At 41.1% G+C, this 8,987-nt stretch overlaps 1 protein-coding gene across 7 annotated transcripts in view; it reads left to right on the forward strand.

Annotated features, from left to right (window-relative positions):
- The window catches only part of cspg5a (chondroitin sulfate proteoglycan 5a), a 49,630-nt gene that overhangs the window by 7,583 nt on the left and 33,060 nt on the right, over positions 1 to 8,987 (forward strand). The window lies entirely within an intron of this gene.

The following is an 8,987-nucleotide window of genomic DNA, read 5'->3' on the forward strand; positions in this document are numbered from 1 at the left end:
GGAAAAGAGAGGAGAGAGAGATTGAATTTATGAGATGACAAGGGTGAGACGAAGAGGCGGCGAGGAGATGGCAAGACAGAGAGAACAAGGAAGTGAAAATGATGAATGAAAGAAGGAAAGATGGAGGAAGGGAGAGAGTGTCTGGTGTAAAATCGATGCAGAGGTTTTCAATTAGAGTCAAATGCAGAGTGTACATTTCCTCCTCATATCGATATTAATGAGCAGCCTTGAGTAAAGATTAAAACGCCTCATACCTTATTCATTAGCAACTGAGTGTGAGAACGAGTAAAGCGATCGGTGTGTGTGGGGTTTTCTTGAGGCTCAGGTATTTGAAGCTAAAATCAATGAGAAGAAGCACTCACTCCTTCTCCTCCATTCCCTCGGCTTCGTCGGTCCGCTCAGCGCATGAGGCCATTCTAATAAACATTAACTAAACGTGTTTAATGTCCGCACACTGCAAGAAATACAGGTCCCACCAACCTCAGTTTTTTGATTTAATATCAGAGAAACCTGAACCAACGATAATGGCTGATGGCTAGTCTCCTTAATATTCTGGTCCTTTGCCGGGTTGGCTCAGTGGTAGAGCAGGCTCACGTGGACTTAGAGGTATATGGCTCGATCGGAGATCCAGGATTTGAGACCGACCTGTGACTATTTCCTGCACGTCTTCCCCTTTCTCACCTAGCTGTCCTGTTAAAAATTAAATGCTGAAAAGCTAAAAAAATATAAAAAATACATATATATATATAAATATTTGAGACACTACACACTACTACATCAAGTTAGTTATTAATAACAGTTACGAGGAATGTGTCTTTATAGGTTTTTTAATTTTTTTATTGGACAATGGGACACCTGGCAACGGTGCACAGCACTTTATAGCTGATTATAATATTAAACTAACACCACTTTGCCTTTTTTCTTGGCTCAAAAAGTGACTGAAAAGAAACTTCACTTTAATTACTCGCTAAATGTCAAACTTTTCAGTTACATCTGTAAGAAGAAAGAAGAACTGGTGTGCTTATTACACTGTAAGTATCTGAAGAAATAGTTGACAGAGATATGATAACACATGCCATGTTGTAATGAGAATATACATGTTAGGTATATTCAGGTAGATAGAACCTCTATATTCTTTCTTAGGGAGTCTGTAAGCTTTTGTTTATTTGCCATTCAACCTTTCCCCTCCTTCCTCCAGTCTGGGTCAGCAGGCTGGCTGGCGGGCCCTAACTGTCATGACCAATCAGGTTCCTCTTTACGGTCTGTCACTGCCAATCAGAGTACCCCGGGACTGTGGGTGGTGTTAGTGGCTTCCCCTCCCCAAACTGATCTGGGTTGCACAAAAGGCGAGGCATGAGGGTCGGCGGCTCGCCAGCTCAGACTAACGGCACTTGGCCTTGAGGCGACATCACCCCAAAACACACACACACACACACACACACACACACACACACACAGACACACACACACACACACAAGAAGACGAGCCAAACTCTTCTCATTATGACATCATCCACACCCTTTACCAGAGGAGTTGGAAGACACCCCAATTACCAGTGGGTTATACTGGCAAAGGGACCACACACACACACACACACACACACACACACACACACACACACACACACACACACACACACACACACACACGCGCACACACACATACTTGTGAGTGTAGACAAACTCACAGACGTTTGAGGGATCTACTTATGTAATACTGTTTGATTGTCTCATGTTAAGTGGAGGGGAAACAAACAAAGCCTCTTTTATTCCATCAGTTTTGTCTCATTTGGTCTGTCCTGCACCCAGACTGGGACGGAAACCCTGACCCAACTCGTTATGACTCGACCCGACCCCCATCCTAACAGTACAGTCTGCTCGGTCTGTGGCTCTATTAGGGTAAAAGACGCTGGTCATAGTTGGTTTAACTAGGCTTGCACTTTAAATGCCCTTTAATCGGCCTCATTTGGTCTTTCATTGAGTCCTCGGTTGTTACTATTTTGTTTAAGTTCAGCTTAGTTTGGGATTCCATTCAACATGAAAAAATTGTTTAGTCAGAATTGACTTAACGAAATATCCAGCTACTCTGATAATCGGTTGATTGTTTAAATACATTTTTAAGCCAAATGCTAATCGGACAAGAATGATGATCTCTATTTTATGTTTTTTTGTAGATCAAATTTCTGTGAGTTCGGGACTGTTTTTGCTGGATAAAACAAGACATTAGATGACATCACCTTAATTGTGATGGACATTTTTCACTGTTTTCGGACCTTTTTATAGATGAATGATTAATTGGGAAAATGACCACCAGATGAATCAATAACACAACTAATCATAAATTATTGTCCCTTTTAAGTTTACATGTGGTTGTCAACCATCAGTATCACTTTACTATGCTGTTATGGTTTTAGCAATTAGCAGTCCTTGACTGCCAGCGCACATGGAACAAACTAACAAAAGATCAAAAATGGATCTGGCATTAAATGGTTAATACTGATTTATAAAACAATTCGTCCCCAAATCCCTATCGTGCAGATTAAACCAAAGTGAGTCAACAGGCCTTGTAGCACACGTCTGACAGAGAGTCTTTCAAAATGGTAAACCACTTATAGTTCCATCTCCTTAAATTTATCATGTCCTTTTTTTCCTTACATTTGTCATATTTGCATCAAGACAAGGCAGCTTTATTTGTATAGCACATTTCAGCAACAGATCAGTTCAAAGTGCTTTACATAAAAAACATTAAAGAGGAGCTGAAAATAATACAAAATCTAAAAACAGATAAAATACAAGATTTTCGGACGCTCGTATGGGACATCCCATCTAGCTGTTGTGTACCGGCGTGATGCAGAATTTTCTTTCTCAAGCTTCCACGAGCCGCCATGCTGCGTCTAAACCAGCTGTCCGTCAAAAGCTTCCTCCTCGTTAATCCAATTAGGCTAATGAGGCCGTGAAAGGGAGACATCTCCACTTAATTGGAGCTCAGTGCAGAGATGCACAGTGAGGATTCTGGCAGATTGACACCACATGGTCTCCTCCCGCAGAAAACCTCCTGTGTGAATGGGTGTTCCTGCACGCATGTGTCTGTGTTAAAGTTGTTTTGTGGCAGTAGAAGAGACAAGTCATTGGAATATAAAAATCATAAAGATTCCTCCTTATGCCACAAAGTCTGTTCCAACATTTCACAGCAAATCCATCAAATAATTATTGAGCTATTTCAGTCTGGACCAAAGTGGTGGAAGTGACTTTCACATCTGTAAAGTTATGTTGCTAGCATACAACGCAGATGTAGATCAGGGTTGAGAGCTAATGTAGATGCAAGAAAGCTTCAGTGTTGAACCCATGTTAACCAATGTGATTTACCATTATAAATTATAAAAATAATTCAAATGTAGTTGCTGTACGATAGATAAACGGTGACTTGAAAAACTCTCACACCCATTCTTGTAATGGGAGTCTTGCTGGTGAGTCTGAAAGTTGCTTGACTGACAGGTGACTCTTTCTCCGCATTGTTGGTTTCCTGTTTTGTTCCACGGAGACTCCACCAGTTATCCAAAATTGGATTTTCAGCCTCCAAACAAATGGCAAAAATCAAGCAATCAAGCATCTTCATAAAGTCCTGTCAATAACCTGAGGGTGATGACACAGAAATCTGGACTTTGAGCTTAAAGACAAATTCTAGATTGTTGCATTGAACTGGCACAAGAGTCATTTAGTGGCCCTCCAAAAGTGTCCTTATACTCTACCATGTGATATAAAGCTGCAGTGTGAGAGTTGAGGCCACTGATAGTAGACAGAGGATTAAGGATCTCTAGACTGGCAGGGTGGGAGTAAAAAGTCCAAAAGTCTTTCCTAGACCAAAGCATTTCTCTCCATCCCTCACTTTGTCACATCCTGCCTCAGTTTTTCTTCCTGGCTTTCTCCCTCCTATCTGTCATGATGTGTCCCTTCCTCCTCGTTCCTTCGTTACCATCTCTCCTCAAACACCCCCTGTCGTTGTCTCTGGTTGTGCAGCAGCCATTGCTGTTTTCCGTTTCGTGCTGTTTGTATTTATCAGGCTTATTGCAGCAGTGGGAGGAGGAGCCGGTGTTGAAGGCTGACCGGTTTCCCCAAGAGATTCACCTAAACACTGCGCTCATCTGGACTAACTGTCACTTAATCAGTGTATTGCTGTCAGGTGCGTTTGTGAGTGTGCGGTTGTAAAAACACAAGTGAGAAATTAAGCTGACAAAGGCGAGGGCGATTGTTTTTATGTGCTTGAGAGAGAGGCGGACGTTCGCTGTCTGAAATCTTGATTTCCTGGTGAGCATCAAGCATTTGGAACGTGTAAAATGCTTACAGGAAAGCCTTGTTTTTATGTGTGTGTGTGTGTGTGTGTGTGTGTGTGTGTGTGTGTGTGAGCGTTGTTTTGGCGTGTTGTCCTGGGTTGCTCAGTTGATGTGTTAAACAGCAGTGGATTGCGGGTGTGCTGGAGGGATTAGCCCCAGAACGACCCCTGGCTTTGTAGGTTCGGCTCGCCATGCTGCTGCGTCAGAAAACAAAAGCCTCAATAATCTGAAACCGTCCACCTGTCAAGCGCCTCGTGGCTAAACTGACGGCCTCATGCTGAACGATGACAGCCAGGTGTGGATGATAAGATGGATGCATTCAGGAACATCTGTTAATCAGCTTCAACATTTTCTTATTTGGTGTTCTCTTTATCAGCGCTCTTCTGCTTTATATTCATGTATTAACACAATTACATGACCTTCTTCAATTCAATTTTATTTTTAGTATCAAATCATAACAAGAATTCTCTCAAGACAGACTATACAGAGTAGGTCTAGACCGCACTCTATCATTTACAAGGACCCAACAATTCTATCCCCCAAGAGTAAGCATTTAGTATGACTGTGGTGAGGAAAAACTTCCTCTTAGGAAGAAGCCCCAGAGAGCCAGGCTCCTGGTAGGTGTGTCTGACGGTGCCATAGGTACAATAACAGTCACAGGAAAAACTAATGCAGATCATAGCAGGACATAGCAGAACTTTGCAGGGCGCCGCAGAGCGTAGCAGGGTGTAACAGGGCATGGCAGGGCGTGCAGCGGGACCACGACGACAGCTGCAGCCATGATTTGTTGCCAAGGAAACATGCTGGGCAAAATAAAACACTTTAGTACCAAAGCGTACTTTGATTGTAGGTGCTTAGAGAATATCATGCAGACTTTTCCGACCCCGATTATATCTTCCTGCAGCAGCAGAGATATTTTATTATGTGATGTGAGTTATCATTCTGAAAATCTCCCAAATATCCCATCATAAAAGAATTATAGGGACCAATTGGCCCTCTGTGTATTACTCTCAATAGACAAGAATGCAGTTAAATGACATGACAGATTGCATTTGAAGATACTCATCTGGAAAAATACTCTTACTCCTGAACTATTATTATTGTTCTCTTCAGCTAAAACTCCAGAAATTCCTGGTGGACTCTCTGAATTTCTTGAACTACTTTATGTCTTAATTCAACTGAAACATCTGTGAACATGTGTACATTTCTTTTCTTATGTTTCCAATATGGCATTTCTGATGCCAAGGAAAGCACAATCAATATTTGTGAACATGAGCTTTTCTCTCCCAAAAGCAAAAAACAGTGTCAAACGGATGATGTCATCAGGTATAAAGTCTGGAGCTGCTCCATAGACAAGGAATGGGAAAATGTTTGTTTTCTTTTCCTAACCAAATTAGATTTCTATCTACGGTAGTGTTTCCAGTTTTGAAACAGAAATTGCACGCATATACTCCCAACAACCCCCTGGGTGCTCACATTATCCTCAATAACATTTCCAAATTCATTTATGAAGCGGTTACACACTTTATACTTGATGATATCCCAAACTTGAGTTTTGGCACTCTAGTGTTTGACTATAAGAGCTCATGTTAACCAATAAATGGACTGTCTTAGACCATGGAAACAACATGTTTGAATTTTGAAAATGGGCGTGGTTCCCCTTTAAATTTCATAATCTCAGCAGATTCAGGTCATGCAGAAGGATCTCTCTTAAGCACTTCTTCAACTTAAACAATTCTTTTTATGCCAGAAATTTGCAAATTTTCTGTAACAATTAATGAATAACAATTCAGTCTTTAAACATAAAAAGGGTTATAAAGTTTAGTTACCGATTATTTATTTATTTATGTATTTATTCATTTATCTAAGGAAGATTGGGCCGCCCAAGAATCAGAGAGCTGAAAGATTGTCCCCCCCCCGCCCCCCCATATCCTCAGTGCTTTACTTGCCTTCTTGGGATTGAGGATCCTGGTAAGCTCATTAAGACATTGCATTTGTTAGTCTATACAAGTAAAGTTGACCATGAAGATTGTGTAAAAGTGGCCCGGTTGTTCTGATGCACTTTATTTATACAAGATTGTTGGCTGTTACTATCTGAGGGTGTGTACCTTATTTTTGTCTGTCTGCCTCCTAAATCGAACACCACGTCACGTAAGTCGTAAACCTTTGGTGGAGGTCATTCTATCCGATGACCTACTGGCTGTGTAAATGGAGACTCACTGAGAGTTTAGGAGACATTTAGGATTAAAATGCCAGAGGGTCGGAGCTTATCTTCTGTCAGCAAGGATCCTCACAGATATCCGCATATATGCCATTTGGTGGAGGCTGTTTACCAAAGCTGCTTACACGACTACAAGTAAACAAATTTATTCACAGTGGGTGTTCAGGGTGTCACGCAACACCTGACATGGTCATGTCACTCAACACCTGACATGGTCATCTCACATCTGCATCCTGGTTCAGAAAGCTCATAAACGGCTGCATTTCCACAGGTTACTTAAGAAAGCAAAATTCCCAACTTCTTTCAGAACAGAAAGCATTCTGATTGAAAAACAAAATTGTCTTCACGTATTTGATGAAGACTGTGTAGCCACAGTCCAAGCTAATGACCGATATTCTGCCTTGGTTTCAGAACTTTGAATTGATGAATCTCCAAAAGCATGTTCAGCAATAAAGAGGTCTGGTGATGTGTTCAGTAGCTGATGAATAGTGTTCAAAAGCTGTGCTACAGTTAGTTATTATATGAGGAAACGGGTATGGCTTCAAATCTTTAAGTGCTGGAAGGTTGCCTGTTTCCATTTGGATTCAGCCACAAGAAGCCAAGAGAAATGTGTGTTTACTAGTCCGTGAAAAGAAATCAGCACAGATAGAGCTCTCAGCTCAATAATTCAAGGTAGACGCTCTCTGGACACAGGCCCCAAAGAAGTGCGCCGGGCCTGGAAGTGGATTTGACACAGGGGCGAAACAGTGGAATTACATCTTTAGTGTTTGTCAAATGATGCCCTCTTGCCCAAAAGGACTTTTCCCAATAGATTCAAATTAAGAGAAAGACATGTCTGTAAATCAGTGCATGCATTTTTTCGAGTGTCAAAGCTTCTGCAAAAAGAATGGTTTGATCCATTTGGTCTGGTAACAACATTTGGAAAGTTTAGAAGAGCTGCACGATTAAATCATTTTATTCCCATTCAAGTTAGTGGTGTGCTAAATAGGAAGTACTCAAAAGGTCTATAGGTGCACTCCAAAACCCATAGTGACAGTAACAGTTTGATCCGAGGGAGCAAGGTTTCCACTCCAACAAACTACACAGACTAATAAACACAGTAGTGGCCAACTCTGAATGCTCCACACTTAGAAGCTTAACAATTTAATGTCATACCTGTTGCCTCATATGCTAACTGTAACTATGGTGCAGCTATTGAACACATCACCAGACCAACATGTTTCTGGAGATTCAGAGGTCTGGATCCAGGCTGGATCTCTGTGTCATAAGTGTAGGCTATAGCCACACAGACTTATTAGTAGGATAGATCATTGATTTTAGTCTGTTAAAGGAAACTTCTAATCAAAAGATCAATCTTACCAATTCATGTTGGTTTGATTTGCTTTTAGTGGATAAAACATCATTGGTGTTATTGAAAAGTTCCTGTGGCATTCTCACATATTGACAGTATTGTTGAGACGCTGTCTTGTCTGCGTCTCCGTAAGATCATCACCTCCTCCCTGCAGGGCGCCCCCAAAGTCTCCCAAATCCTTCTCTCTCCAACCCCATAATCCGTAATCCCGGCTCCTCGCCATTCAAGTACATTAGTGTATTATTCCTTCAATCCAAAGGGGGAGCGGTCGTAAAGCAGCTTTTTGCATGACTCAACCAGCCGCCTTCGGATGAAGTAATAGACCGGAGGATAAGTACACAGCCAATCACGTCTCCCTTTAATTATATTTAACCCGTTGGGTTCGATGCCATACTCCTTGAGCCGCCGTTGTCCATCACTTAACGCAACAAAGACTTTGTGATGTCATTGCGTGGTGTGTGAGGTGGTGTGTGAGGCCTGAAACTTTTTTCTTTGGAAAAGAAAAAACGTCTTTGGAAAGAGTGAACTGAACAAGGTGAAGAGCAGATGATGCATCAAAAGAGACCAGTGCAATTATTCCATTATTATTAGAAATATTTGCTAATATTACAATTAAAATGACTTTCTTCCTTTGATTTAAAGAAAGCATTCACTTTGTACCACTGAGATGAATTGAATTGTATTTACTTCTGGGAACTGAAAAAGATGTTTTTACTGTTCTGTTCCCACCATTTTATTTTCAACCCCTCAATTGTTGAATTTTTCATAGTAATGGATGCTGCATCTTCTGATGCCTGGCTGGTTTGTGTGGGATCAGCATTTTTTTCCTGCTGCTTTCTCATATTAATCCTCTATGGTGCCCCATTAAGGACATACAGTAGCATTCACATCCAACATAATGTCACACTGTTTTCTTTTTAGTCTAATGGATATTGTATATCTTTTCAAGTTTATTTCTGTCTATTTGATTGATACAAACTGTCAGAGTTGGTATTTGACAATGTTGGTGCTTTAAATTAAAGCAGTTGCTTCCCAACTATCTCATTAAAGGAGCTCTAAGCGAGGTCATGCATTTTTTAGGCAC

This window comes from Etheostoma cragini, chromosome 6 (genome assembly GCF_013103735.1).
Source record: "Etheostoma cragini isolate CJK2018 chromosome 6, CSU_Ecrag_1.0, whole genome shotgun sequence".
NCBI classification, from domain to species: Eukaryota; Metazoa; Chordata; class Actinopteri; order Perciformes; family Percidae; genus Etheostoma; species Etheostoma cragini.